General features: G+C 39.8%; 1 protein-coding gene across 28 annotated transcripts in view; it reads right to left on the bottom strand.

The window, feature by feature from the left end:
- The window catches only part of LOC137137115 (receptor-type tyrosine-protein phosphatase delta-like), a 337,728-nt gene that overhangs the window by 179,597 nt on the left and 131,732 nt on the right, over positions 1-26,399 (bottom strand). For all 28 annotated transcript variants that reach the window (XM_067523019.1, XM_067523010.1, XM_067523008.1 and 25 more), the window contains exons 5-7: positions 25,446-25,519; positions 22,334-22,444; positions 14,125-14,168 (exon numbers count right to left, since the gene is read on the bottom strand). The gene's annotated coding sequence lies outside the window, so the exon portion shown is untranslated. The remainder of the gene's footprint in view (positions 1-14,124; positions 14,169-22,333; positions 22,445-25,445; positions 25,520-26,399) is intronic.

The following is a 26,399-nucleotide window of genomic DNA, read 5'->3' on the forward strand; positions in this document are numbered from 1 at the left end:
TAAAGGCTCATGTGCACCATATGCCACTAGAGGTGACAGGGGCAGCTCAAGTGCCAGGGTACTGATGGGGGGGGGGGGGGTTCTCTCTTCTCATGCTCTTCTCTTTGCCCCCTATGGAATATATATATATATATATATATATATATATATATATATATATATATATATATATATATTTTTTTTTTTTTTTTTGGTTAGATTGGCCTCGTGGTGGCTTTTGAAGGCCATTGTTGATGAAAAACTGAGGCAATATTTACTTGGATGCTGCCACAGCAGGGATTAGCACATGGTGTTGTAAGAAGAGGAGGTTATGGGGAAGGGCTGCTTCACTTAGCAGTGCATTTGACTGCTATACTGTAAAGTGAAGCTACAAATGGCCAGGATTTCTAGCAGGAACTGTTTTCATGCTAGCTGTGGGTGAGATATCTCAGCAACTACTGGGCAGACGGAGAGAGTGACTTTAGTTCATCAATACTTGCTCAGCTGTTCCAGAGATACAGCAACTTTCAGTCCACATTTTCCTATTTGCGATCCAGCTTTTTAGGCTATGACAACTCATACATTGTCTATGACTAAAAGCATGACTGGGAGAATGTAACTTATGCAACTAATAGGACGAAAGCCTCCAGAGTCTAGATGTATCCCTCTGCTGGATTTTCTGGAGCATTAATTGCACAGTAGTGTTAAGGGAGAAACTTTCTTGCCTCACAACACTTTGCTATGCTCTATACAAACACCGGCTACAGAAACAGTTGGACCAGTGAGTTACTCACAGATTAAGTGTTTGAGTTCAAGGATTTGGATTTGGATCAGCTTTATTGTGATTGGCTTAGATAGCGACAGCAGTGTTCTCTGCCGTCTGACGGTCAGATCCCCTTCTAACCGAGACCCAAAGAACTAAAACGGACACCAAATGACAACTTTATTTTGTAGCGTCCATAAATCCACCATCGGTAAATCATTGACAAATCCTATTCTGCAAGCAGCATTTACTGTACCTCAGAGTACCACTGTGTCGAAGTACAGCCTCCCAAGGCTGCTAGCATGGCCTTGCATTCTTATTCTTGTTTGTTGAGATTGCTCAGTGGATTGATTTCAGCGTAGAATTATATGTATAAGTGCTGTTATACAGTCCCCTCCAAAAGTTTTGGAACTGCAAGGCCAATTCCCTTTTTTGGAACAAATAGTGATACAGTGTGTTGTTTAGTATACCAGTATGTATCGTAAATGCCATCCAATAAAAGGTAGTATTCTAAACTTATGTCTCATATCCATTTTCTGATATTTCTGACCCAAATACCTTGAATGAATTGACCTTGCCTGTTTGAGGGGACTGTATCTTTAGAATGTTTGCAGTCAGATGGTCAGTGTGAAAGAAACTGTTGCTGAATCTGCAAATGTACAACTAGACAGCTGTAGACAAATATCGGTGCGCTAACACTTGTTGTAAACTGCTGATGAAGTGTGGGATTCCGCTTTGATGGTAACGTGAGCATAGACAAGGATATTTCAGGAGGCTTGATTCTGTCTCTTCGCATCTCTCTGAGAACTTCCCACTTCCAGAAACTTCCTAACAAAGTCAGTTATCGTTGGCACAACGTGTCATGCTTCTGACGGTTTGATTGTTTCTGTGCTTTCCCATACAGAGAAGGGAAGAGAAAAAGAGAGCTTCATGTGTTGCTCAAGGTCCTTTCAGATACTCCCCATCCCACATCTCCCTGCACAATTAATTTTATCTTTGGGGTATTATCAAGAGGGAGCCTGGCAAAGCAGCATGACAGAAAAACGGTCCAGAACCCCGAGGCCCAGGGTGGGAATTAATCTGTTTGACAAGATCTCTCACAAATGATTTGCCTGGCTTTCCTTCAGCTGGATGTTGCCACTACCCCTACATATCTGAAGGGGTGAAGAATAAGCGTGTTTTTAACGTAATGCAGACTGAATTGACTCAAACACTAAAAGAAGCTGTAACAGGGTGTCGTTGTGTTGTAAACATAAAAACAAAATGCAGCCCTGACAGGTGTTTGGACAACCTTAGTTGTATGCCTGTTAAATGAGAATTAGTGTGGTTCAAATGCAGTCGAGATAATGAATTCCCATCACGGCCGGCCGACATTGGCATTATTTTCTTCACAAAAATATAGTCCTGAATCAAGCTCCCAAAAATGGGTAGCCTTGTTCAGTTCATGCTTTCAAAACTATTGACATCAAGCAGACATTTGATGCATTATCTGGGACGCAGAAAATTAATCAAAGTAATGATTGAATAATTATCTCAAGTGCAATTAATTAAACATGCCTATGAACTCATCTTGAACAGCTGTCCTAGCTTCACCACTTAATCACTTGTGAGAATTACCAAACACAAATGGAGGACGCCAAGTGCATGCAATAATCTCTGCAAAGTGCATTGTTTACAAATAGTAATTAATATCACACCGTGTATTAGTGGGCTAAGTGACTGCAGTGCACTTCTATAATTGTACCAGAGAGAGTTGGGTTTCTTCCCCACTCTTCCCTCAGACACCTCTCGTTAAGACAAGAGACAGATTATAAGATTGAGGGCTGAATTTATGGACTGCATTCCAAAAGTTCACACAGATTTACAGTGTTTTTGATTCAGTATTTTGTGGGTGCCATAGCACCTTATTAAAATGTCAGGAACACACCATACTTCATTGCAAAATCTATGATTTAACCTACTGAATGTCCTGGACACCATTAACCTGATAATTCATGCTCAATCCAATTTCTACCCACGTAGTGTAAAATGGATTTATTTTATGTTTCTGCCTGAGAATGTGAAATAGTTCCCACTATATTTGTTGGCAAAGAACTGCCCAAAAGTGTCAGTGAGCTCCCTTAGTGTCTCTTAAAGGTATAGTTGTGGCCCATGTGCCAATGCGGGTCTCTGTGGCTTTCTGCGATGAGGTAATTTCGGGCATCACATATACGGCTTTCATGGTCTGTGGAGCCTGACAGTCAGAGCGGACTCCGGGAAATGGTCTGTGTGGTTCTGACATATGAGGGATCTATCTTCGACAGACTGGCGTCTGGAAGCAGGGATGAAGATTGACAATGAGTGGCACCAATCAGACGACAACCTCAAAAATGAAATGCTGAAGAAACAGTCGCTAGCACCTCACGTGGTCATTTAGGAGTTAAAGTCAGGCTTTACTGATTACAGCAATACTGTAGATCTGTACCTCAGTTTAACACAATTGACTACTGTGTTGTGACACACACACACACACACACATTATTATAACATCACTAATTACATGCACTTATTACAGCTTACATAAAATGGTACTATTGTCATTAGAATATAAAACCATTGTAGGATCTTCACCATGAAAAAAAGGTTAATTAGCATATTCATTATGATTTTAATATCTCTCTCAATACGCTACATTTCAGTGAGGACTGTACCACTATAGCACAAGTCAGATACTGCAGTAATTAAAAAAAGCTTAATGCAAACTTTGCTACGCAACTCTTTTCCTTCTGAACTCCAAAATTCACATGTATAATGACAGTGGAGAAAATTAAACGCCTCAAAGGTAAAGTGGGAGATAATAAAATACAGCAGTGGTGGTCTTTTATGACACAGGACCTACAAAGGTCTTATTAATTAATACTTAAATGGTGTATTTTCTCTGTGTACCAACTCCATAAAATGCACAGATGTAATACAAGTTACTTGTAGTAGTCTTTGTTGTATTGTCAGTGTACCTACTTTTAAAGACTACCTTTTAAATGCCTTAAAGCCCCTGTCTGAAACATTTTTAATGGAAAAAAACCCAGAAGCTTTATTGTCAACATTGAGCAACATACATGTTTGAACCAGTGACCTCCTGCATGTGACTGCTCCGCTTTAACCACAAGACGTGGCCATAATACAAAATACTACATCATTATATTATATAATAATATAGCTGTTTCTTATTAAAGTAAATACAATCCTGAATTATTTTGATGCTACACTGATGCGTAATATGGCATCTTCCATTGCCGCTGCATTCCCTGATCATCTATTCTAGGAAAACGTGGAATCACGTAAACTCTCAGTATGGGACAGTTTTGCAAAGAGTTGCATGTGAGAAAATGTACGATTCATTTAACTTTGCTCTAATGCCGCGCAGTTTTGTTTGTGAGCGTCGGTGTTTATCTTTCGTTGCCACAATAAATTAAATGTCGCAGTCATTTCTAGAAAATCCTCTAAAATTAAATTGCCATATCAGTAGATGTCATTGCGAGTTCAGTAACAGTTTGATCAAATTTAGGTCCAGGACTTTCCCCCCAGGACTTTTTGCGATTGTTGCAGCATTAAATGCCGGATTTTCCAAAAGCTTTCTTTAAAAAAAAATAAATACATTTTTGAAATTGCAAGGTTGCACAGATGGCTGCTGGTTGAATTATATTATTGTGACATTACTAAGTCGTAGAGGTACTAAATATTGTAAAAGTCATCCACACTGTCCAACTGCAGGGGGGAACAGTAAAAGTATCATATTATATTTTTCATATTAGCACTTTAATTCTAATTCATTGAGACTTTTTATTCAACAAAATAAGATGTTAGATCTGGGTATAAATCAACTTTTTTCCTTGTGTTATTCCGTCAATTCTTACTTCATAGGATTTTCCTATGTGAGCATTCAATTGAAGATGAGAGATAAACACTTCGTGAAAGTAACACGTAGCCTAGACAGTGGTCATAATTTCAGATTTTGTGCCAGTCTCATTAAACAAGACGTCACCGTCAATGTGTGGATAAGAAATGATATTGAATTGTGTCTATGGGCTTCAGAGTAATAGAGAATGCGGTATCTGTAATGGTCCTAATGCTGTTGCAACTAAATTGTTAAAGCCATAGTTTTATGTTGTTTTTTCATGCTTTTACTTCTGTCTTTGTAGCATGATGTACCATGTATTCATGTCACACTTTTGTCACACAATTCTCTTAATAGCTTGAAGAATTACTGATTCTGACTGGGTTAAAAACTAACTTTAAAGTACAGAGTCATTTTGCTGCTTGTCACAAGAAAAACATCCAGTCACTTTGATCGTTTTATTGTTTGCCCTAGCAGAGTGCTTTGTTGGAATCGATTTCCTTCCAGCATAATTGGTGTCATGCCTGTATTGGCTAAATAAGCCTTTACACCAGAAAATAGTGTGGCAAACTAAAAGGGCAATGCTCACACGCTTTGCTTAAGAATATGCCAAGCAATTACGTTGACAAAGAAGAATTTTGGGGGGCATTAGCTGTAGAAAGCTCTCAGAAGAGTTTCTAATAGTTCTAATAGGAATTTCTTGTTTTCCCATTTGAGCACGCTTCATGAAACATTCAGATCATGAATAGCATTAGCATTCCCTGTTATCATATTCAGCAATATATTATTATGCTTTAACTTATGTTTGTAGCATTTTCTTTTCGCTGTAATGGAAACACATTAGCACAAAATAGGTTCACCTCTGATCATTCAGTTACACTCAGTGAAAGTCTGTAAAAGTCAGGTATCCAGAGGAGCTTAATGTATTTTTGTTAACAGAAAAGTACAAGGTTAAAAGGTTAATGTCTGGGAGTGACTACAATTCTCTATGCTATTGTACCAGTGTACCTCTCTCACTCTCTCTCTCTCTCTCTCTCTCTCTCTCTCTCACTCTCTCTCTCTATCTCATTCACTCTTGCACAATCTTGTTATTGTGTGAGTGCACACTGCATGCACACACATCCACACTGTTATAGTACACTCTCTCTCTTTCCCTTCAGTGTACACGTTGCAGCAGAGCCATCCATCCAAACCTCTAGACCATGAAATTAGGTTAAGACGTAAGGCTGTGAATGACACAGGTGTGGATACAAATGAGAACATCCGAATGAAGAAGTACAGATCCAAGACGGTTGATACTGTAGTCGTTATAGGCATTCAGAATTATATTTCACAGCTTCCTCCTCCATTTTATTTAGCCCACTTTTCCTGTTGTGTATTAGTAGTCAGGACAGGACATTAGCATACATGCTGGGAAACTGTGTGTAAGGATATTAGGAGGTTTGTCATATTCCAAATCTCATTTCCCATAGTAAACTTTAAATTCGCTCAAGCTTCTCTGCATTCCTTTGCTCCCTTGTATATATCAGAGTATTTATTTTTCTTCTTTTTACTTTCTTGAACGCATTATTCATATATTCAACATTTTTAGTTGTGCTTCCTAAAATAGTTTCCTTTATTGTGTGAGTCAACAGGTGACAAACACAATGCGTAATTGTAACCGGTACATTTCTGTGCGATAATAATCACCATCAACAGTCATAATTCTGGTGTTGTGCAGCTTCATGGCTTTTGCATCCATTTATCCATCCATTATCTAAACCACTTATCCTGTTTAGGCTCGAGTTACTTTATAAATTGCCCATATGTGTGAATAGGAGATAACTCATATTCACACCTATGGGCAATTAATAATCACCAGTTAACTGCCTGACTGCAGGTAATGGAATAAGGGGGAATGCGCATAGGAACCGTGTGCAATGTCCACTATACAGTATGTATAGTTCTAAGTAAAGGTTTGGTCACCGTAATTAAAGAAAGTACATCTCAGCGTTTGCGCCATTGTCTCTAAAACTGACATTCTGTACTATAATCTGATGGAGAACCAACCCATGCAAACGCAATTACAAGGAAGACAAATATCCTACCTCCTGCTTTTAGTGATACAGGAGTAAACCTGTGTAGCTTAACATAATCCTGTTAAGCATATTTATTTACACATAAATTGTAAAATGTGTAAAACAGCATTGTATTGGTAAAATTATATTAGTAAAGAGAATAACGTTAATGTTAAAATCTGGAGTGCCACAAGGCTCCCAGGTAGGACATCATTATGTTTCTAGTGGGTCATCTAATTCTAGGCCTAATTGTCATATAGTTGAGAGGTCAGTTAAGCAGAAAAAAAAAAAAAAAAAACAGTGACAATTTGACAGTGCTTTTGGATTTATTTTGCTTGAAGATGTTTATAAGAGTTGTGTGAGGCCCTTCAAATTTTATTAACACCCCAGTGAAGTGTTTCCACTACTCGATACAGAAGAGCAATATTTTAATTTTAAATAATGATACTCCAGTGCTATAAACTGAAGGGTCATAGTGTAATTCTGCTTCCTATAGAACCAAACTTAGTGGTTGGCAATCGTGTTGGTGGATTCAAAGTCCTGCAGTCCAGAAAGCTAATTATTATGTAAAGGCAGGTCCATCAGTGTGAGTTTTTGGAAGTGATTTAAAAGAGTGGTGGTGATTTGGCAGCCTGAGCTTCATGCACATGCCTTTCCAAAGAGCATTGATGGCACGTAATCAATTTAAAATAGCTTTTACTCCAAGCATAGTGGGGAAGTGAATGTCCCCTGTGTGTAAATGTCTGTTTTTATTTCCCCTCTCATAATACAGAATAAAGGAGTCTGACAGATAAACAATCACAGTGCGGTTAAAGCATCAGATTTGTCATCAGTGTTGTGTACTGTAGAAAGTGGGCACATCATTCGAAGGCAACCGAACTTACAGCTGTTAATGTGAGAGCACCATATTGACTATTGCTTTTACTATAATAGCTATTGATCTCTGCATAAGCAAAGGATCTGCTGATATCTGCAGTCCTTCAAACCCCACTGAGTTCAAACATGAAAAGTTTCTACTCCAGTCACCACAGGTCTACATTAATACAAAAGACTGCTGAGCACTTAAAAGGGAATAAAATACGTGCAACGGTGAATGAGTTGAATCTGATTTTGATTGATAGGGCCTTTGGGGCCATGGTGGGTTGCATGAAAGAGAAAGTCAAGAATGAATTTGCCAGCTAATGATCCTTTCCGTTCTTGAATTATGTTTAACCTAGGTATTCAAGATGCCATGACATCCAGAAAGATTGGAAGCGTGAGTAGAATTGGAATAACAAAAGCAAATCCTATGTAGCCCATCACAGGTTTAACTAATTGCTTTGGAAGAAAAGAAATAGCAATAGCAAATGTGTTAACAGTCAGTATAAGTGAAAATACAGTACTTGGATAGCTCTGGAGCCTTATTGTGCTCTCTGTGTTTGCAGTGTTTGTATGGAATGAATAAACTGAAAAAGGACATCAGCTCATTCAATGTGTCAACTGTGCTAGCTTGTGCACACACATACTGTACACTTGTGGGATGCCAAGGGTCAAGTGGTTTTCTGTGTGTGCTATGGAAAGCCCTGACGCCAGCTAATATTGCCTGATGTGTGTGTATTTTATTTATTTATTTTCTGCATTTGCATACCGGGTGCTGCCTCAGCCGGCTCCTATTGTCAGAGCTTTCTGTTTGAATGTCAACACTATTATTACAGCAGGTGATGCAACAGCAGGTGTCTCTCTGCCTGTCTAGTTCGTCTGTCTTTCTGTGTCTTTGTGCCTCTCTCTCTCTCTCTGAGGCCGCCCTGCTTCCCTTCCATCAGTTTTGCTTAACAGCTATCATTATGTGTCTGCCAAATGGGATCCACTTGGAATCAACTTTTACTAGTCCTTGCAAGTATCTCTATTTTTCTAGGCTTGACATTCAACCACTCTTTTGCACTCACTCTGGCTGTAATGGCTGAAACGGAGAAAGCTCCTTGTTGCTTTCTAGCCTCTGTTTTCTTATTGTTTATAGCTGAAGCCTAGACGGTGTTGCTTCTGAGTAGCTTGGGGAAAATGGGCACTTTGACATTTCACACCCTGAAAAGTGGCAGCACATGGTATTACTAGTAAACACAGTTCATTACTGCCTTGACAGCTGATGACCAAGAGTCAACCGTCCTGCACCTGCCTCTGTCAAACTGCACACAAGCGGGACTTTCCAACTTCAAGATGTTCAGTGTGATCAAAGCGGAGAGGCTCTGTTCTTTTTGTTTTTTATTTGTATCCTGTGCTTTTCTCTCTCCTTGTCCTTACTTTCAACCATGTAATCAAGTGCACTTTATCGCTGTCATGTCCGTATAGGTCCAACTGTGTTTTCAGCTTGAGATTTACTGATGTTGAGAGACTTGATACCATGAAAAGAAAGGATCAGGGGTGTGAAAATTGTAGGGAAAACTTGATAGATTACCTTTTAGAACAACGAGAGTGGGTAAATAATAGTTTATTTGAATTTGAATTGGAGCAAAGAGTTTTGCAATAAGGGTGCTGAAAAGTGGCAATTAAGGTTAAATCAATGTCTGCTACATTCGCCACTGAAATATATATTCTTTACTAGAAGGTTAGCATCACAAAGTCTAAGTTCGCTGCAAAAGCAGTGGGAACATTTGTGTCAGTAAGCTTTGAAATATTTCAAATGTACTGTAAAACATTTATTTAATACCTTAACAATGTAATATGTTTTCTACTAAATCCTCGTTTAATCTTACATGGCTGTGAAAGGCTCTTTCCTGTATGGTTTCCACTGCCTCTTTATTGTCATGTTCACACTGCAGCATTAATTCATTGCTCATTCACTATGTTGCTGTTTTATTTATATATATTTTTAATTTTTTTCCCCAGTTTGGTCAGTCTCATTTTCAGGTCAACTTAGACTGTGCAGCAAAGGCTTCAATTAGTCTTTAACAAGTTGTCTCAACTGCTTAGAGACTATCACTCCTTCAAGATTTACGAGGGGAAGCAATGTGATTGCCCTTCGTAAAAACATTCTTCTGCCCCTCCCTTAAGGTGCATTACTGATGGCTGTGATTCTAGCAAAGCAAAAGATATGAAACGTATAGAGAAATGTGGTTCACTGTCAATGTATGGGGTGCAATTCATTCATACATCTTACTGAAACCTCTCACACACCAGAGGACAAGAGAATTTCAGTCGAACAGGAAGTCATTTCAGTTCCCTTTCAACTGAAATGACTTCCTGTTCGACCCCATATAAATGTGAGTTTAAATAAATATATGAGATTGCATGATTTGAAGGGAGCTGGGGATTAAAGATATTGACATTTAAGTAAGAACAATAACTGTTATCAGCATTATACATAGTATATACAAGGAGACTAAACGTATAAAGGTGAAGGACCCATTATGTTGCCTTTTGGTTCTCCAAGTACCAAATAGGACTAATTCAACTCAACTCAACTCAACTTTATTCATATAGTGCCAATTTGCCACAGAGTCATCTCAAGGCACTTTACATCATAAAGTCAATACTTATGACTTACAGCTATGTTGCGAAAACCCTACAAATTCCCCCATGACCATATGGTGTCATGGTGAGATTTACCAAAAAAAAAAGAGGAAAAACATAGCGTGTGTGTGCTACTTACTTGAATGTTGCTTTGGATAAAAGCAGCTGAATTTGGTAATAATAATACAGATATTCCAAAGACTCAACTTCAACTATTACATGTGCAGAAATAAGGCAACAAATGTGCACACTAAAAAACGTATATATCGAACGTCTGTTCTGATGAGCAGTTCACACGTTTTATAAAAATCATAATATAATAATTGGATTAGGGGGGAAAAATTGTGTTATTCATTTAAATGATTACGTTTATGTGTTTTAACATTTCAATAGTAGAGTTAACGATGAATAACTTGAGTCTCGTGTAAACTCATGAGTATAGTGCGGGATTTCTGGGATGTGTGATATTTGGAATTGATTATTCATATTCTATGGGGCTCTGTAGTTAACTAGAAAAAGATGAACAGAGCTTAATTAGAAGACTTTATCAGTATGCAGTAATATACTATAGCAAGTATTACATATACACGTGTTGTCATTTTGTCTTTGACACCATGGGATCGTCTTTGCAACCCTCAGACCATCCTGATTTATTACATTCTGTGTCATCATAAAAGCAGGTACCAAGCAAAAAAGGCAGAGTATGCAAAGCACACACAGTACAAAAAAGAAATCCACAGGTTATTGAGACTGTATGAATGCTCGGTGCAGAATTAGCCTAAATTATGCACATTTCATCTCACAGCTTTGCCCTTAAACCTACAGCATGTGTCCACCCCGAGCCTATGCTTTAAAAGTCTGACATGAGTTTCATTACTTTGGAGATATGGAATTCGTTTTGGCATAACTAAGCATTTTAAAATGATTGTCACTAATATCATTCATATTGGCAAAATTTCCAGTTCAGCAGCTGAATATTCTCATATCCGGTGGGAGTGGGAATGGCACTTTTTCTTCCCAAAGAGGCAACAGCAATATTGCATGTCTTTTGAGTTTATGCAAAGTATCTCCCATTTTCACTCACTCAGAGAAGCCATGGCAAATATCATTAAATGCCCTGTTAACACCTCTACACACACACACACACACACACACACACACACACTCTCATATGCACAAACAACACATAAAACCACCGCTTCCTTTCTAACCATTCTAATTTCCCCCCTTCTTTTTCCTCCTGGCTATCACTCAGTAGCAGTGCACGGGGGAAAGAGAGTGCATTGATCTGCCAAAGTGAGCAGCCATTTCACCGACGAGTCTGCGCGGCGCTCCTGTCCCTGAATGGGAATTGCTCATTTCACCTGGCAGAGTAGTAGGAAGCCCCACTGGAGGGGGATGGAGGGAGGGAGGGAGGGAGTACAGGAGTCAGGGCCCGGGTCAGGGATTGGCAGGCGGCTGATAAGAGCTCCTCGTGCTGCTCCTGGATGCACTAAGCACTGCTGCTGGAGCTCAGCCTCTCTCTCTGTCTTCCACACACTCACAGACACACAGCTTTGCTCAACACATGCGAGGCACTAATAATAACTTTGGCGTTCTGGTGAGTCAGCCGTCTTTCCTCGGGCAAGGATAAAAGTAAAACATGGTGCCTTTATTGAGTCTGAAATCACTAACTGTGGAATTCCCAGAATGGGGCTTTAGCTCGGGCTGTATTAATTTCACTGCCAAGATGCCATGTGTCCACAAGATCTAATATCATGTCCAAAACAGGTCCTGATAGACTACTATTAGCCGACTTACATTTGAAAACCTACAAGACAGAGAATTGGTAGTTTTCTTAAAATACTCGTAACATAGAATCACTTGCATATCATTGTGAGCTATGTAGTTTGTTAAGGAAACTACAATTCAGGTGACAAAATTAAATGTTCCTCATGTACCAACGATTTCAATCCTTTCATTTCAACCGTAGGATATTTAACTTATGAAGCTTTTGGAATTAACTCAATTAGTTTTTGCCGAATTTGCTCTGAACAAAATGTATTGGCAATATCTGCTTAGTATTTATTGATGGTGTTTTGTCCATTTACTGCGTGGATGTTGCTTGTACAGTGAAAGCAATAGGATTAATGCTGGGCAGTGAAACAATTTTGTCCCAGTGGCCAACAGTGGTAATGCAACGTCCATATTGATCATGGGATGCAAACTGGCCTAAAGAGGATTTTTCTCATAGAGAATTTTTGCAAAAGGAACAACTGCAGAACAGTTCATAAATGTTAGGAGGAAAAAAAAGTGGATCATCAGGGTCATTCTAAGGGTTGGAATAAAGATTTTTTCTCTTTTCAAACCACTCACCACTAAGCAACTTTCATTGGAATGATGTTTCTGATTAGTATCTAGGTCACATAATACATCCATGTTTACAAGGAACCTCGAGGTCATAGTTCACAGCCCGAGAACCGTGTGTCATCATGTTCAGGCCACAAAAGCGCTTCAGTCACGGTTAGGGGAAGACTGTGGTTTCGGGTTAATGTTAAGCAGTTCAAGTGTTTACTTAACATTTAACGCCACCAAGGTGACGTTCTCGGAATCATCATGAGCCATCAAATATTGCCGAAGTATGTGTGTGCATACAAGGAATTTGGTTTTTAATGATTCTCAGACTACTCCAAGAACAACTGGGAACAATCAAGCTGAAGAAAGCAAATAAAAAACACAGTGGGCCGAGTAAAGGTTGCGTTTTATGCACTCATTTGGCAATTTATTAGGTACATCTAGCAGCAGGTAGCACGTATTGTAGAAGAAATAATATAAGTTTCATAAATTTAACCATCTTGCAATTTGGCAGAATCATTAAACTGATCCAATAGAAATGGTTATTTAGGCAGCTATAGGTTTTTTGATATTGCAGATTCTTTGCATATTAATTGAATTTGTAGGCAGGCTAACAGCAGTAAGTGGGAAAAAATCCATCTTAGAAATACTGAATCTACAAAATATATTTTTTTTATTTTGCACAACCTCAGTTTTTATAGTTGATCCTCTTTTTTTTTTTTTTTTTTTTACATAGTATGACTAGCAAAAATGAAATTCTGTATGTATCGTATTGGGGTTGAAACAAAAAATGTCTGATTGATGCTAGGAGAACCTACATCTTTTTTAAAAAATGTCCCATGATTTTATGATGATTTAATATCATACTAAGTTGACAAAGTTTGTTTATGCCCAACTTGATTGTGAGTGGAGCCTTGAGCCTTCCGATATCTGATTAACCTCTGTGGCAGTGCCCCCCCTTTACCACCCCACCTCCCAATCCCTCATATGTCTGACACACATTCCATCCAGCCACTTCATTCCCCCACTTCATCCTTCACATGTTCTCAAATTTATTTCTCTCTATCTCTCTCCGCTGGTCAGCCCACTTCCCTCCCGCCATCCAGCCATCCAGCCTATCTCTCTGCTGCTCTCCTTGCTCAGTGACAGTCTCATCACACTCTATCAATCAGGCTTGTGAGGCCTGGGCGCAGTGCAGCACAGCATAGCATCAGCAACAGTCCTAGTCTGGTCCCATCAGTGCCAGTCAGTCTCCCTCACACTCTCAGTCACTTTTAAAAAAGGTTTAGGTTGCCAGATATAGTCTATTTCCCCCCCACCCCTCTGCAGGTCAGGAGATTGGAAGGTTCGAGCTGGAGTCAAGATTTAGCAAAGTTCTTGATTTGACAGCACTTGGCACGCTCTCTGGCTTGTCTCGGCACTCACAACAGGCAATTCCTCTTCAAAACAAAGACTGATGTGCACACGATCAGCTTGAACCCTTCACTGACAAATTTAAAAAGAGAGGAAAACATAGCAGCTGGCCACCCTTGATGTGTCGCATGGAGTTTGAGCAAGTGTGCAACAATGCAAAAACAGAGGTCAGTACGCACTTGTCCTCAGCTCATCAGATAATCTGTTCGGTTTCTTACCTGCCGCAGGCCTCATCCTGTGGTTGACATCTCAGGAAAGAGAACTGCATAAATGAGAGACAAAAAAACAAGAGGATGCGGATGAATAGCTTAATCAGCATGTCTGTATGAGGTACAGGCCCAACATTTCTGTACATTTACTGCAAACAACAAGTGGGCGCTTAATAAAAATGAAACGCCAGAAAAACACACGGCCCTGTACACTTCATGTTATGCTGTTCATTTCATTAGTTAATTTACCCAGCGCCATTATTTACCAATCATAAAGCGAAGGCACACAGAAATACTTGCGCAACCAAATTTCAGTTGAAAAGAACAGAAAATTGCGTGTGCATTCGAGACTGACTTAACCACAGTTATCGATTGGCTTTGTGAATTATAATGAAAAGTGTAATTACATTTTTCTTTAAGTAGCACAACAAATTAGGCTTGTGAGTTACTCTGGAAGCAAAAGAGGGGGAAAAAAAAGAGAGAGGAGGAGAGAAAGAGTCTTCCTTTTAATGTGCCGGGAAGATTTTCTCAGGCTATTTTCTTGCTAAATGCATTAGCAGATGCTGCTGCGCCCATACAAGCCTGTGGACTAATATTCTTGTAAATGATTAGCTACTTATTTAACCAACAGGGAGAAATATGCTCTGGGTGGTAACGACAAAAATTAGTTGGGGATAAATATTTTGAGCTACACTCAGTAAGCTTTAATTTGACTCATTATCTTTTACAATGTTATTGTAGGGCTTTATGGTGGTCAAATGAGCAATGATTAGCAATGATGATTGTGGATGTCGTCATTACCGTTAGTCGCTCTGCCCAAAACTTTTGCTCTTTGTGATTAGCGGGCAAATCTCTGTGTGAGTGTGTTTTGTGTAAAAGCAGAAATGGAAGCAAACAAACCTCCTTGGGTTTTTAGTTGCATTAATAACTCTCTGAGGACAATAGTGGAAACACAATTTTAGCATTTTAGGGCCCTAACATGTAAATGACAGGGGGGCATAATTACCCAGGTGAGGATACGGCTGCTTTCTAGCCCCTTCAACTTAACTTCATCAACAGTGTTTTTGCTGGGTTCTTTGCTATCTCCCTTTTCTCCATAGACCCTGCTCATGCTAATGAATCCACAAATTAAATTGTAGAACAGAGGAACATTAGGGCGCCCGCCGTTTTGATGTGGTGAGGAATACTCAATTAGGCTGGATTTGGCCCCCGTAATTATTACATTATAGCTAAGATAAGTGTTCAATGGCAACAAATGCTTTGATGGACTCTATTCTGTGACAAAGGCAACGGGTGAGCAAAGACGAAAACACCAGAACAGAAGAGTGAAAGGGTAAAATAAAAAAAAAAAATAAAAAAAAAAAGTGACAAGAAAGCTATCGCACGGGAGCCCCTGTCTGCAGCAGCCATATTTCATTACACAGCACCAATGCTTAGGAGGCAATCAAGCATATTTAGCCATCCTCGTCTCAGCCCCCCTACCCCCCCACCCCCAAAGCAATTATTACTCCCCAGTTTTTTACTGTGCTTTGCCATGGGGAAAATGAACCGCAGTACTTATCAGCTCAATGCATACACAAGTGACTCGTGTGGAGGACATACAGTACTGCATATGTGTGTGTGCCAGGAAGGGCATGTGCAGATGGGAAGAGTAGTGGAGAGTTGACCACTAGTGAGCAATAGGTTACCTTTTATAAATCCCATTAGCTCGGTAACAACGCATTTAGGAGCAGCAGGCGAGGCGAGTGGAGATACAGAGATAACCATAAACATGCCACCAAAAATGCATTGTTATTTGCATTCATATTAGAAAGAGCCAAATTGATGTGGGGTCAAACAGGGAAGGTGAGGGTTTATGACCTGTACATAGCCCTGCTGTCAGCAGCTCTGATCTGTTGGACCGACCAGCCTTGTCAGGCTTTACGCCTGATTATATTATCATAGCTGACGATCAATGGGAATGAATGATCGTTCACCCACAAAGGAGAGTAGAGTGACTACAGCAGGAATCCTTTAGTAATACAGTGAATGAAAATGCATTTTCCATCCTGGAGTCATCAAGGTAAGCGATGTGCGAGTTGCCAGGAGAACACGAAATACCGTGGCTGCGTCTTGCTCTTTTGTTCCGTCTGTATGTTTTTGAAACATTGTCTAGCAGTAAAAGCGAGAAACTGCAGAACTGTGAAATAAAAAAACAAACATACTTCACTATTCTGTGGGGTTTAAGCAGCTAATGTGCACTCGTTTGGGTGGCATAGCCGCCAACTGCAGCATTAGTCCCCATCTGGGGACTTGTGTTGTGGTGGAAGTGCTTCTCCATTTGTGAGACTCTTCAGTTCTGGGCATCCTCCCCAAACCCATAACTCAACGTCTCTCTATCACTCTCATGCGACTGGCTGTCATAATCATCAGCATTATGCTGCCTCAATGGACCTGATTTACAAGTCTGGACATGGCACCAGCTCTGCGCAAAGGGGTAAACATGGGGCTGTTTGCTACCGCCAAGCCCATTTCTTCTGAATGCATTTAATGGGGAGGAGACACTGATAATCAGAGCAAAAAAAAGTAGCTTTTCAAATGTATGATTTGTGTACAAGCCTGCAAAAAACAACTCATAAAAGGGTCGTATTTGTTCACAATTCTAAATCTAAGCCTTATGTTTAGCAGTTAAATGTGTATAATTTAGCATACACTAATACACGGTGTTTACTTTATTAGCTTTCACCTTTGTTTGACTAAAACATCGTTAGGCAATAGAGGAGACAGAAAACAACGAGCTTCTATTTGCTGAAGGGACTTAGTGAGCTGGGCCTTTTTTTGTTTTCTCACTCGAGACTGACGTTTAATTTCAGCCTTAGCTGGCAAAAAAAACCCAACAAAACAAAGCACTGATAATAAAAGTGATAGGGGTTTCAGTGTGTCCAGTGGGCTCTAAAGGTGCCACTTCACCACACGCAGAATGCAAGCGTGCCTGTCTTTGTTGGTTCATCGCGTGCAGCTGGTCGACTACAATCACAAAAGGGCAGAAAAATAAATAAATGTGCCATAATGTTCGGTTGCAATTATATTCACCTTCAACGTAACACATTGGTGCCCAGCTCAGTCAGCTGCAGCAGTAATATTGTATCCAAATATGTAATACTAAAAATAATGTTTGTTATTTTCATGGAGCAGCGTTATGTGTTATTGTGTCTCTGGACTTTGATCTTAATCTCTCCACCTCGAGGCAGCACCTGGCCCTATGCGTGACCCTCTCCTAATAATATAGTAGCCCATATTCATCCCCACGCTTCTCCCGCTAAGTGATGGGCCACATAAATCAATTTTTTAAATATACAAACACAATAACAGCTCTATGCGGTTTCCGAAGTTCCTGCTGATAGCCGCCATTTCTTATCACTCCAGGCTGAATGTGGCATCGTAATGAAGGCATTTTTGCTTGCTGTCTAAATGGAGGAGACGGCGAGAGGGAGAGAGAAGGAATGCATTTTTACTCAAATGACTTAAGCTGCCTGCAAAGCTCTTTGTGGAGCTGCGTGGTTATGAGAATTTACTAAAAGACAGAAAAATAAGAAATCTGAAAAAATAAAGTGGTAAAATGGTCTTGATGGCAGAATTACCTACGTGCCTGTGGATTTTTCTCTTCCTCTGTTGTGCGTAGGCACAGTGATTCCCAGGTTTATATGTGTTTTATTTGTACATACAATAAACCCATGCTGCTGAACATAATCACGAAGCATCCAGAGAAATAGACTCTGCTTCTTTACAACTTCAGGGAGAGAGTAATATCATCAAATAACACTGTGCTGATTCCTCCTCAGTCAGTCACAGTGCACATGAAAAGACACCATTGCTGTGCTCTGGTTTGTTTCGCTTTGTATTTCTGCCTCTAAAGAAATGGCGAGCCGTTTGCAGTATTAGTTTGAATTCATAATCTAATCATGCGTGTCTATTCTTCCTCTTGTTGAGTTGTGGGCTTTAACATTTGCAAGGAAATGCTTCACACCAGTGTTAATAAACAAAACTGAAATGAGCCTTTATCACTGTGACAGAGCAGATATCATCCGTGTCTCCTTAGCAAAAAAAGAATGAAATGTCTTCTCTTCAAACGGCATCACGTATAGGTGTTACAATAGTGGGGAGAGCCCATCGGCGGACGGTGTGATGTGAGACTATTTGATAGACAGCAGCACAGCAGGAGAAAGACGAGAGGAAGTGGAATTCAGGGCTACAGAGCCAAGAGACTCTTTTCTCTTTCACTCTCTTGCTCCCCAACTGCTCTCAGTGCCAGAGACACGGGCCGCTGCACAGACAGATGGCGAGGAGGTGTGTGTGTGTGTGTGTGTGAGTGTGTATGTGTGTGTGTGTGTGAGTAGTGGGTGGTGACGCCATTCGGCTTTGTACAAGTGTGAGAGATGGAGCGAGAGAGATATAAGGGGAGAAAATTAAAGAGGGGGAAAAACACTGCAGAGGTGTGTTTGTTCGAGGGAGCAAGAGAGAGAGAGAGAGAGAGAGACCGGTGACTTTCTCATGCAGCCATTAATCCATGAGCTTTATTTTTTATTTATTTTTTATTCCACATCCAAATAGCTTGTGTACTTCATTACAGCAGCAATAAAAGTTCATTTGCGCTGTCACTTTGCGTTCAGCCGTCATACTGTGCAGGGAAGACACTGCTCATAAGGGACCTCTCCTGATGACAAGAGGCACACCTACCAGAAGAACTGTGGGTGTGTGGGTGATAAGGGTGGAAAGATTCTGTATTGAGACACTGCCATCTACTGGTTTTATCATTTCAGTGCATACTGTGTTGTCATCATGACTCTTCTTGTATTCAGTACATGCATATATGTGTTTTCCTTTACTGATCGTGACTCACTGCAATGTGTCTCACCCCAATATCAATATATATCACAATCTTCTCATAAAAAAAATATCCTCCCACCTTTTCTACTAGGGTATTTAGAAAAAAAAAAGTCATCAGTATCATGTTATAGAAAAAGCAATTTTTTATTAGCATATGAAATTAAGATGTCAAGACAGTTAAATTAACGCAACCTTCTCAGTTTTGCCAAAGAACACAAAGCTCCCTGACTAAACCAAAATCCAATGGTGAAGACTCGATATTTGATTGTTTTGTTTGTATCCCTGCATCTGTGAGGCTACATTATGACACATCCAAGCAAACGGAAGCTAATCAGTCTACTGATGGAGGGGACTGCTTCAGAGAGCGGAGACGATTCACAGCACCACCTTGTGGTTGCATCACGCTGGATTAAGGTTGACACAACACTGGCTTTTGACTAATAACCAGTCAAATGTATTACATTTGATGATTACATTTGAATCCAAAAGAATTTCACAGATTTTCAATGTGCTACAAAGAAAATCAGTTTGATAACGAAGCAGATATTTTGCTTCTCCTTTATTCCGTTTGAGGATTGTAATCGGATTAGGGGTTTTAATTGAAAGCACCCTAACACTAGTGACTCAGAGGTTTTTGCGTTCATTTTTCGGTGCACTTGTTTGGTTGTGCTTCATGCTTGTACTTGTCTGGTTGGGAGTAAGATTTTATAACGGCTTAAGAACAAACAAACCAAAAAACAAATTCAAACCATTACCTGTCACACAACTAATGAGCAGCTGCTGTGCAGTTAATAGTCATGCAATATGCCCCAGATTTAAACGCCTCATCCACAGTGCCTAGAGAGAAATCTGTGCATTTCAGTAACTCACGCAGTGACTCAGCTCTGGTGCACAATTATCCATCCTTTCACATAGGAAAATGTATTCATTTCCTGTCTCTGTTTCCTCATAATACTTAAAGGAATGTAATGTTAAATAATTTGCACGTAGGCTTTAAATGAAATTAAAAACATATACTTCTTTTTCAAACTCACAAAACTCAGTGTTTACGTATGTATTATATTTAAGTACGTAATTTGGAGGTTATCGTAAGTTGTCACTAATCATTAAATATTGGCCTTTTTTTTTATTTATTTTTTTTTTGCATTTCCTCGATCTACCACAGCCAATACTCCAATCCTGTCTGTTTATGGCTTAGCAGAGGTTCGCTCTACGTAGCTGCTAGCTGCTATCTGACACGTACCAGATTTGATCCATTCACCAGAGCACATCTGTCTTTTTCACACAGGCGGTTTTCAAAAGAAATATGTCAGCAGTCTGTGGATTATGCTTTTTTTGCTAATCACCAGAAGACCCGACCTGCACGACATTTTTTCGGTTCAACAATGCAGCGCGCCAAGCAGAAGTCCTTTCCCATTTAGATGCTTATTTTGATCTTCTTTTACTCTCATTGTATTGGTACAATCAGATGTATTAACCCTTAATGTCACGCACCACTGAGTTACACGATTATCTTGTGCAAAAGAAAATTGATTTCGCTGGGGAAAAAAAAGCAGAAGATTGACTAATTTCAGAACTTTGTTCTAATGATGTTGAGCGAATAGACTCATCATTCATCCCCATTTGCTCTTTTTAGAGTGAGAGTATAAGGAGTTGGCACGGTTTACTGTGTTGGGGGCTAAACCATCTATCAAGGCATCATGGAGGTGAATATTCAGATAAACATTTTCATTCTCAGTCCTGCCTCCTGGCAGCTTGTCCATAGACAGAACATATGCGAATGCTACTGCATGCGTTAATAAGGAAAATATATCATAAAAACATACCTTTTTAATATAATAAGTGTGGTACTGTAAACAATGCCTGGCACTCTTACCCTGACCTCACACGCAATTGTGTGTGTGTGTGTGTGTGTGTGTGTGGATTTTGCTAACCAGCTGTTGTTAGGTGCACTCAAGTGTAAGCACACAACATGTGGGATGAGTTTGATGGATTCCTGGTATCGTGGGTAGTTATTCGTAACGTGCCTATAACCACAATTCTCCAGCCACAGCTTACTGCTGGGTGAGGCTGAGCGAGATATACTCTGAGGCTGGCACGAAGCCACCGGATTTGGTAATAATTCATCAGCCAAAAAGCCCTCCATGTACTCACCCTGCAATATTTATACCCAGCTGAATGTATTTTCTCAGCTACATCATTGCTTGGGCCCAAGGCAGAGATTTTCTCTTCTGAGAACAGCTTTTAGTATTTCAGACCTTATTTAAATCTGGAAAACAATTCTATGACTTAGTTCCATGATCTTATTCTTCCTGTGTAGAGTGATGTATGCGGCTGCAGTGTCAATGTCTAAGTCCAATGCCGTGTCTACATTTGCACTTATCTTGTTTTATCTGGTGAGTTAACAATGCCGACAAAGTGTCTAACATGAGCGCTACATTTCAGTGGTTATTTATTCAAACGTGGACAATAAGCTGCCTGTGACTGCATTAGCATATCCAAGTATTTTGCTACTTTATCTGCAGTGTCCCACGCAAATGCAGTCTGAAGTCTCAGTGGAGATTATGTCTGGCTTTTTGTTTGTTCTTCACTAGCCCTCTTTGTCTTTTCCTTTTCCTTTTTTTCCCCCCTCTCTCGTCCTCTTTGGTGGTGTTGTTTCATTACTAATTTATTCTCCCCTTCCTCAGAGAGGTTTCACATGAAATGTAAATGCTTCAGAATATGGTAAAAAACCAAACAAAAAACAAAACAAAAAAATTCTAAAGCAGAGAGTGAAGAAGAAAAGTTATTTTTAGTCATCAGAGTGTTGGTAATAATCATGAAATTCACAGCTACAATTGGTGAACAGATTGATAACTACTCATCAAACACTAAAACCTTGAATAATGTATCTTTGCTTTTAATATGTGATAAAGTTTTTCTTTATCAATGTTAAAATATGTTTACTCTGTTGGTCCCATCTAATTACAACTTCTTACTAATCCCTTTAGTAACAGAAATTATAGATTATGTTTATTTCTTTACCAAAAGTCATTGAGTCATTTGCTGTGCTTTTCCACGATTGGCATCCTATAATCTAATTAAATATGAAATAATGAATCTGTTAAATAAATTAACACTGCACATGGTATCCAGGTCAACTTTAAGCCTCCTGTTATATTTACCAGCTCCATGAAACTCAGTAACAATACTGACCTAACTAACTCTGCTGATGACACCACCTTTGACCTTTTCATTAGCGGCACTTAGTGTCATTTGTGTCACTATGTTCAGTTCAGTGTCACCCACAAATGTATACAACAGGAAGCTGAGTTTTTAATAACAGTGGGGGGGGGACACTTGTTCCACTCACCAAGAAATGAGGCTGCTCTTCTGGGTTCATGCAGGTGCCAACATTCTGCCTGTTGCTGCGCTTTTACCTCGCCGACACACCACTGAAATGAATGCCCCCTTTTGCCCCCACCTAGATAAGAAGATGAGAAAAAAGCTCAGTTTAGAACAGGCGTATTGTACACTCAGTATACAAACATCTGAACATCTAAATTTTTCTCGCTCCTACAGACTAGTGTTTGCATTAAAAATATATATAAATACTGTGCTGTGACGCTTAGGTCAATCCGAGCTCCAACAATCATCTAAGGTTGATCTTAAAGACTCAATTTTGCATCATGGTGGCATCACCTTAGTGTTATTAAAAAAAACTATCCTCCACGTTTTTCACCTCAAGATGCTGTATTTGCATAGACTTAACCTCTCGAAAGACATATTAAAGACAGGCCTAAATCTGACGTGCCTTTGGAATAGCTTATGTGCATTTGCATAACGTTTGCCTCCTGTGCAGGTGATAAAGCAGCGTTAAGCCTGGATTACAGTATTTAATTTTGTGTAAAAATAGTGTGTGTGTCTGTAAAATGGATGTACTGTATACTTGTGTACAGTGTGTGTGTGTGTGTGTGTGTACCTGAATATGTGCACACTGGAATCTGTTTTAGCTGTTTTGGCATGCCTCCTGATCACCAGCAGGGCCAAAGACAACAGCGTGCTATGCCTGACTGCCATGTTACTCATGTGACCTCATGAAAGTACATGTCCCTTCAAGCGGTATAATAAATCATTGCAGCCTGGCCCACAACACATGCTTAGAGGCAAACACATGCACACACACACGCCATAATGCAATATATCAAATTTACAAAGTATAGAAAAACCATCACATCAGGCACCCTGACCTTTCAAGGTACAGTAGCAAGACAGACTATTATCAGTGAGGTCACACCACCATGGAAAGCTTACAGTATTTCTTAGCCCACTGGAACCCATCTTTGCCTTAACCTGAAATTAGACTAGAGATTAAATGGAAGTGTATCCCTGAGGTATGACAGAAAGTTTAATATAATATTAGTATACTGTCTTAAGAACAGTCCTTTAACACAGACGTAGTGCTCCATGGTCTTTTTATTCCTTATTCCTTTTACTTTATTTTATTTTACTGGTAGAGTAACTGCATTTTCCACTATTAATAGGTCACCTCTTATTTATTGTAAACCGTTTTAGGAAGTAGTAGGCGTTGGAAAGTTTTGTTTTTTTTTTTTTTGGAGGGGAGGGCCTTCGGGGCTCACTGCTATTCTAAACCAGGTCACCTGCTACTGCTGTGAATTCTGCTTATATAACACAACTCCATCTGACAGGTGTGAGGGCACCTGTGCAACCATCGTTCTTGGTAAAATGCACTACAACAACATTTAACACGTATCCTTAAGTCTTTGTCTCGGAGAAGAAACAGCAGATTCAATCTAAATTTAATGCCTTAATAGTTCTTGAACAAGACATTCAAATGACTCTGCAACAGTGACAATTTTGCCCCTGTGATTTGTGATACTTCAGGCACCAACTTAGTCTAACTTGCTTGTCTTTACTTAACTGGGTTTGTCTTGACTTTCCACAGGAGCTGAATTTGCTGCTGCCGCCTTTAATTTAAATCACTTTGCCCCCTGGGGCCGAACAAATCTCCATGGTAATTGGCTCAAAGGACAAAGGGCATCATGTATGTTAAATGATCTGAGGGAAAAGTATCTTTGCCGATGCATCTACACTTCTCCATTTGCCACACTGACGGATACATTTAAGGTTGCTGGTGAGAATATGCAATAAAAGCAAGGACAGTGTCCTAATCACAAAGCAGCTATAATTTGATGGCAAACTGCAAAACATTCTTCCCAAGTGCATCTGATGAGTGAAATCCTGTGGACATGCAGGGGAATGTTCTGGTGCATGCTGGCTTCTGCCCAAGAAACAATAACTGGCAGCAACACAAATGCTCCAATTACAGCTGCACCCGCAAGTCCTCCGGGGAAACCACAGCAGCACTACTCATTGATCTGAAAAAAACAGCACTGGGATAGAAGTGAAGTTCACTGTGGTTCTAAAGGACACAAGCTTTACTTTCAATTACCCATCTAACTCATTATGATGATGGTGATAACTACGAGGTAGCACCAGACGTAATTATTTCATTTGGGACGTGCTGATTTATTGCACCACAGTTTGACATTTGCGGTCATGTGAGCTTGTGAGTGCAGTACATACACAATGCAAACGGTATCACTTCATTTGAGAGAGTGTTTCAGTGTGTTTACATTGGCGTTCGTCTACTGTGCTGAAACTGGGTTATTGCTTGTTTTTCTCCGGTAGCCTCTCTTTGGTCCCCATTGTGATTATAGGTGGACTCAGTCCTGCACAAAGTGCTAAAAGCACTTGTCAGCCGGCTACGTAAAGGCTGTGAGAATTGCCAGTGGGTGCATCATTTGCACAGTCTCGACGTGAAAGCAGGTCTCTTGAAAAAAGAAAAAGAAAACACTAGAGAAGCAGAAGCAATAGAGATTTTTGTACTCCAGAGGGCACCCTTAGCATGCTCTATGTGTTCTTTTGCTATACATACTGTAGCACATTAACAGCACAGCACAGTAGCCAGGCAATAGGATCCCCAGAAATGATCTGTGAGAAAAATCCAATTTAATAACAAGACTGCCGCTACACTACTACTTCATCTATTGTACAGTACTGTAGCCTCTATCTATCTAATCTAGCCTGGTTTGTTTAAAAAGAAAAAAAAACTAACTTCATTTATTTGTCACAATGTGGTATTATTCCACGTCAAATAATCCAATGCAACAAACACATTTACTGTAACTGAACAATAGATCACGGGCAGACATTTATTCTTTCTGTACAATCATCTATACTAACAGCATTTAGTTGTTTGACCCTATGATTTGATTTCTTTGGGCTGATGTTATTATCTTGATGATAGAACTAGGAGCATTGACATTTGAAACAGTGAGAACATCATTTAGCTCACCGGTGAATGTCACAGATGGAGTGTTTTATTAAATAATGCAATTCCAAGGAATCCATTTTTTTTTTTTTCAAAATTGTTTTTCTCGATAACAAAATGTAGATCTTACCCGTTTGGAATAGCCAATTGCGATTGCTGCCTCAGACCAGAGCGATGAAAAAAAGCGAACTCCTCAGAATCTCCCTGAAAGGAAAGAGAGCAAAGAGAGGTCAGGATGTGTCATACTTTAACATTCAGCAGAAAATTCATAGATCAATGTTAAGATGAACATATTAAGATTTATGGAGTCAAAGAAACTGTAGCCTCTCTATATTACTGTGTTATCAGCATACATTTGCCCTATTAGGCTCGTAATATGCTTCTTGTACTTTTTCCATTGAGCATAATGAGATTTGCTATAAATAGACTCCGTGTGAATGCCGACACCACGTACTGAAGACAGGAAAGCAGGATGTTTAGTTATCGTATGTCTGCCTGTCAGTAATCATTTCTAATGCTGACTCTGTCTGTTAGTTTTGAGCACGAAATCATGAACATGCACCTGAAACCCAGTGATATGGATACACGCCCGGTGATAATGTAACCATGCACATAAATTAAACCATAATTAATTTGGTAGTTCAAGTTGGTGACTGGAAACTGACAGGGTGGCATCTGAGCCTACACGTGTGAGGACCACAGGTGCCCCCTTGTTCTGAAAAAACTCACATTCACAAGACACTGAAGCCAATTGTGGGTGCAGGTCAACTGCACAGCACCCCCCCCCCCCCCCCCCCATCTGTGTGTGAGTGTCAATGGGTGATTGAGAAGCAGTGTAAAGGGCTTTGTGTGCCGATAGGTTGGAAAAGCTACATATAAATGCAGATCGTTTAGCATTCAGCCAGCCTCGGTAACAGAAGTAGAGGACATGCTTGAAAGTATTTGACTAGACTGAAATGTCACGGTGGCACCAGTGATTCACGGATGCCTGCCTGTGTTTATTTTGCATGGCAATCACTCTAATAAATGAGTATTGAACACTGTGGCACACCCTACCTCTCCTGTACTGTGCCCTATGCAATAG

Source organism: Channa argus, chromosome 12, assembly GCF_033026475.1.
Source record: "Channa argus isolate prfri chromosome 12, Channa argus male v1.0, whole genome shotgun sequence".
Lineage (NCBI taxonomy): Eukaryota > Metazoa > Chordata > Actinopteri > Anabantiformes > Channidae > Channa > Channa argus.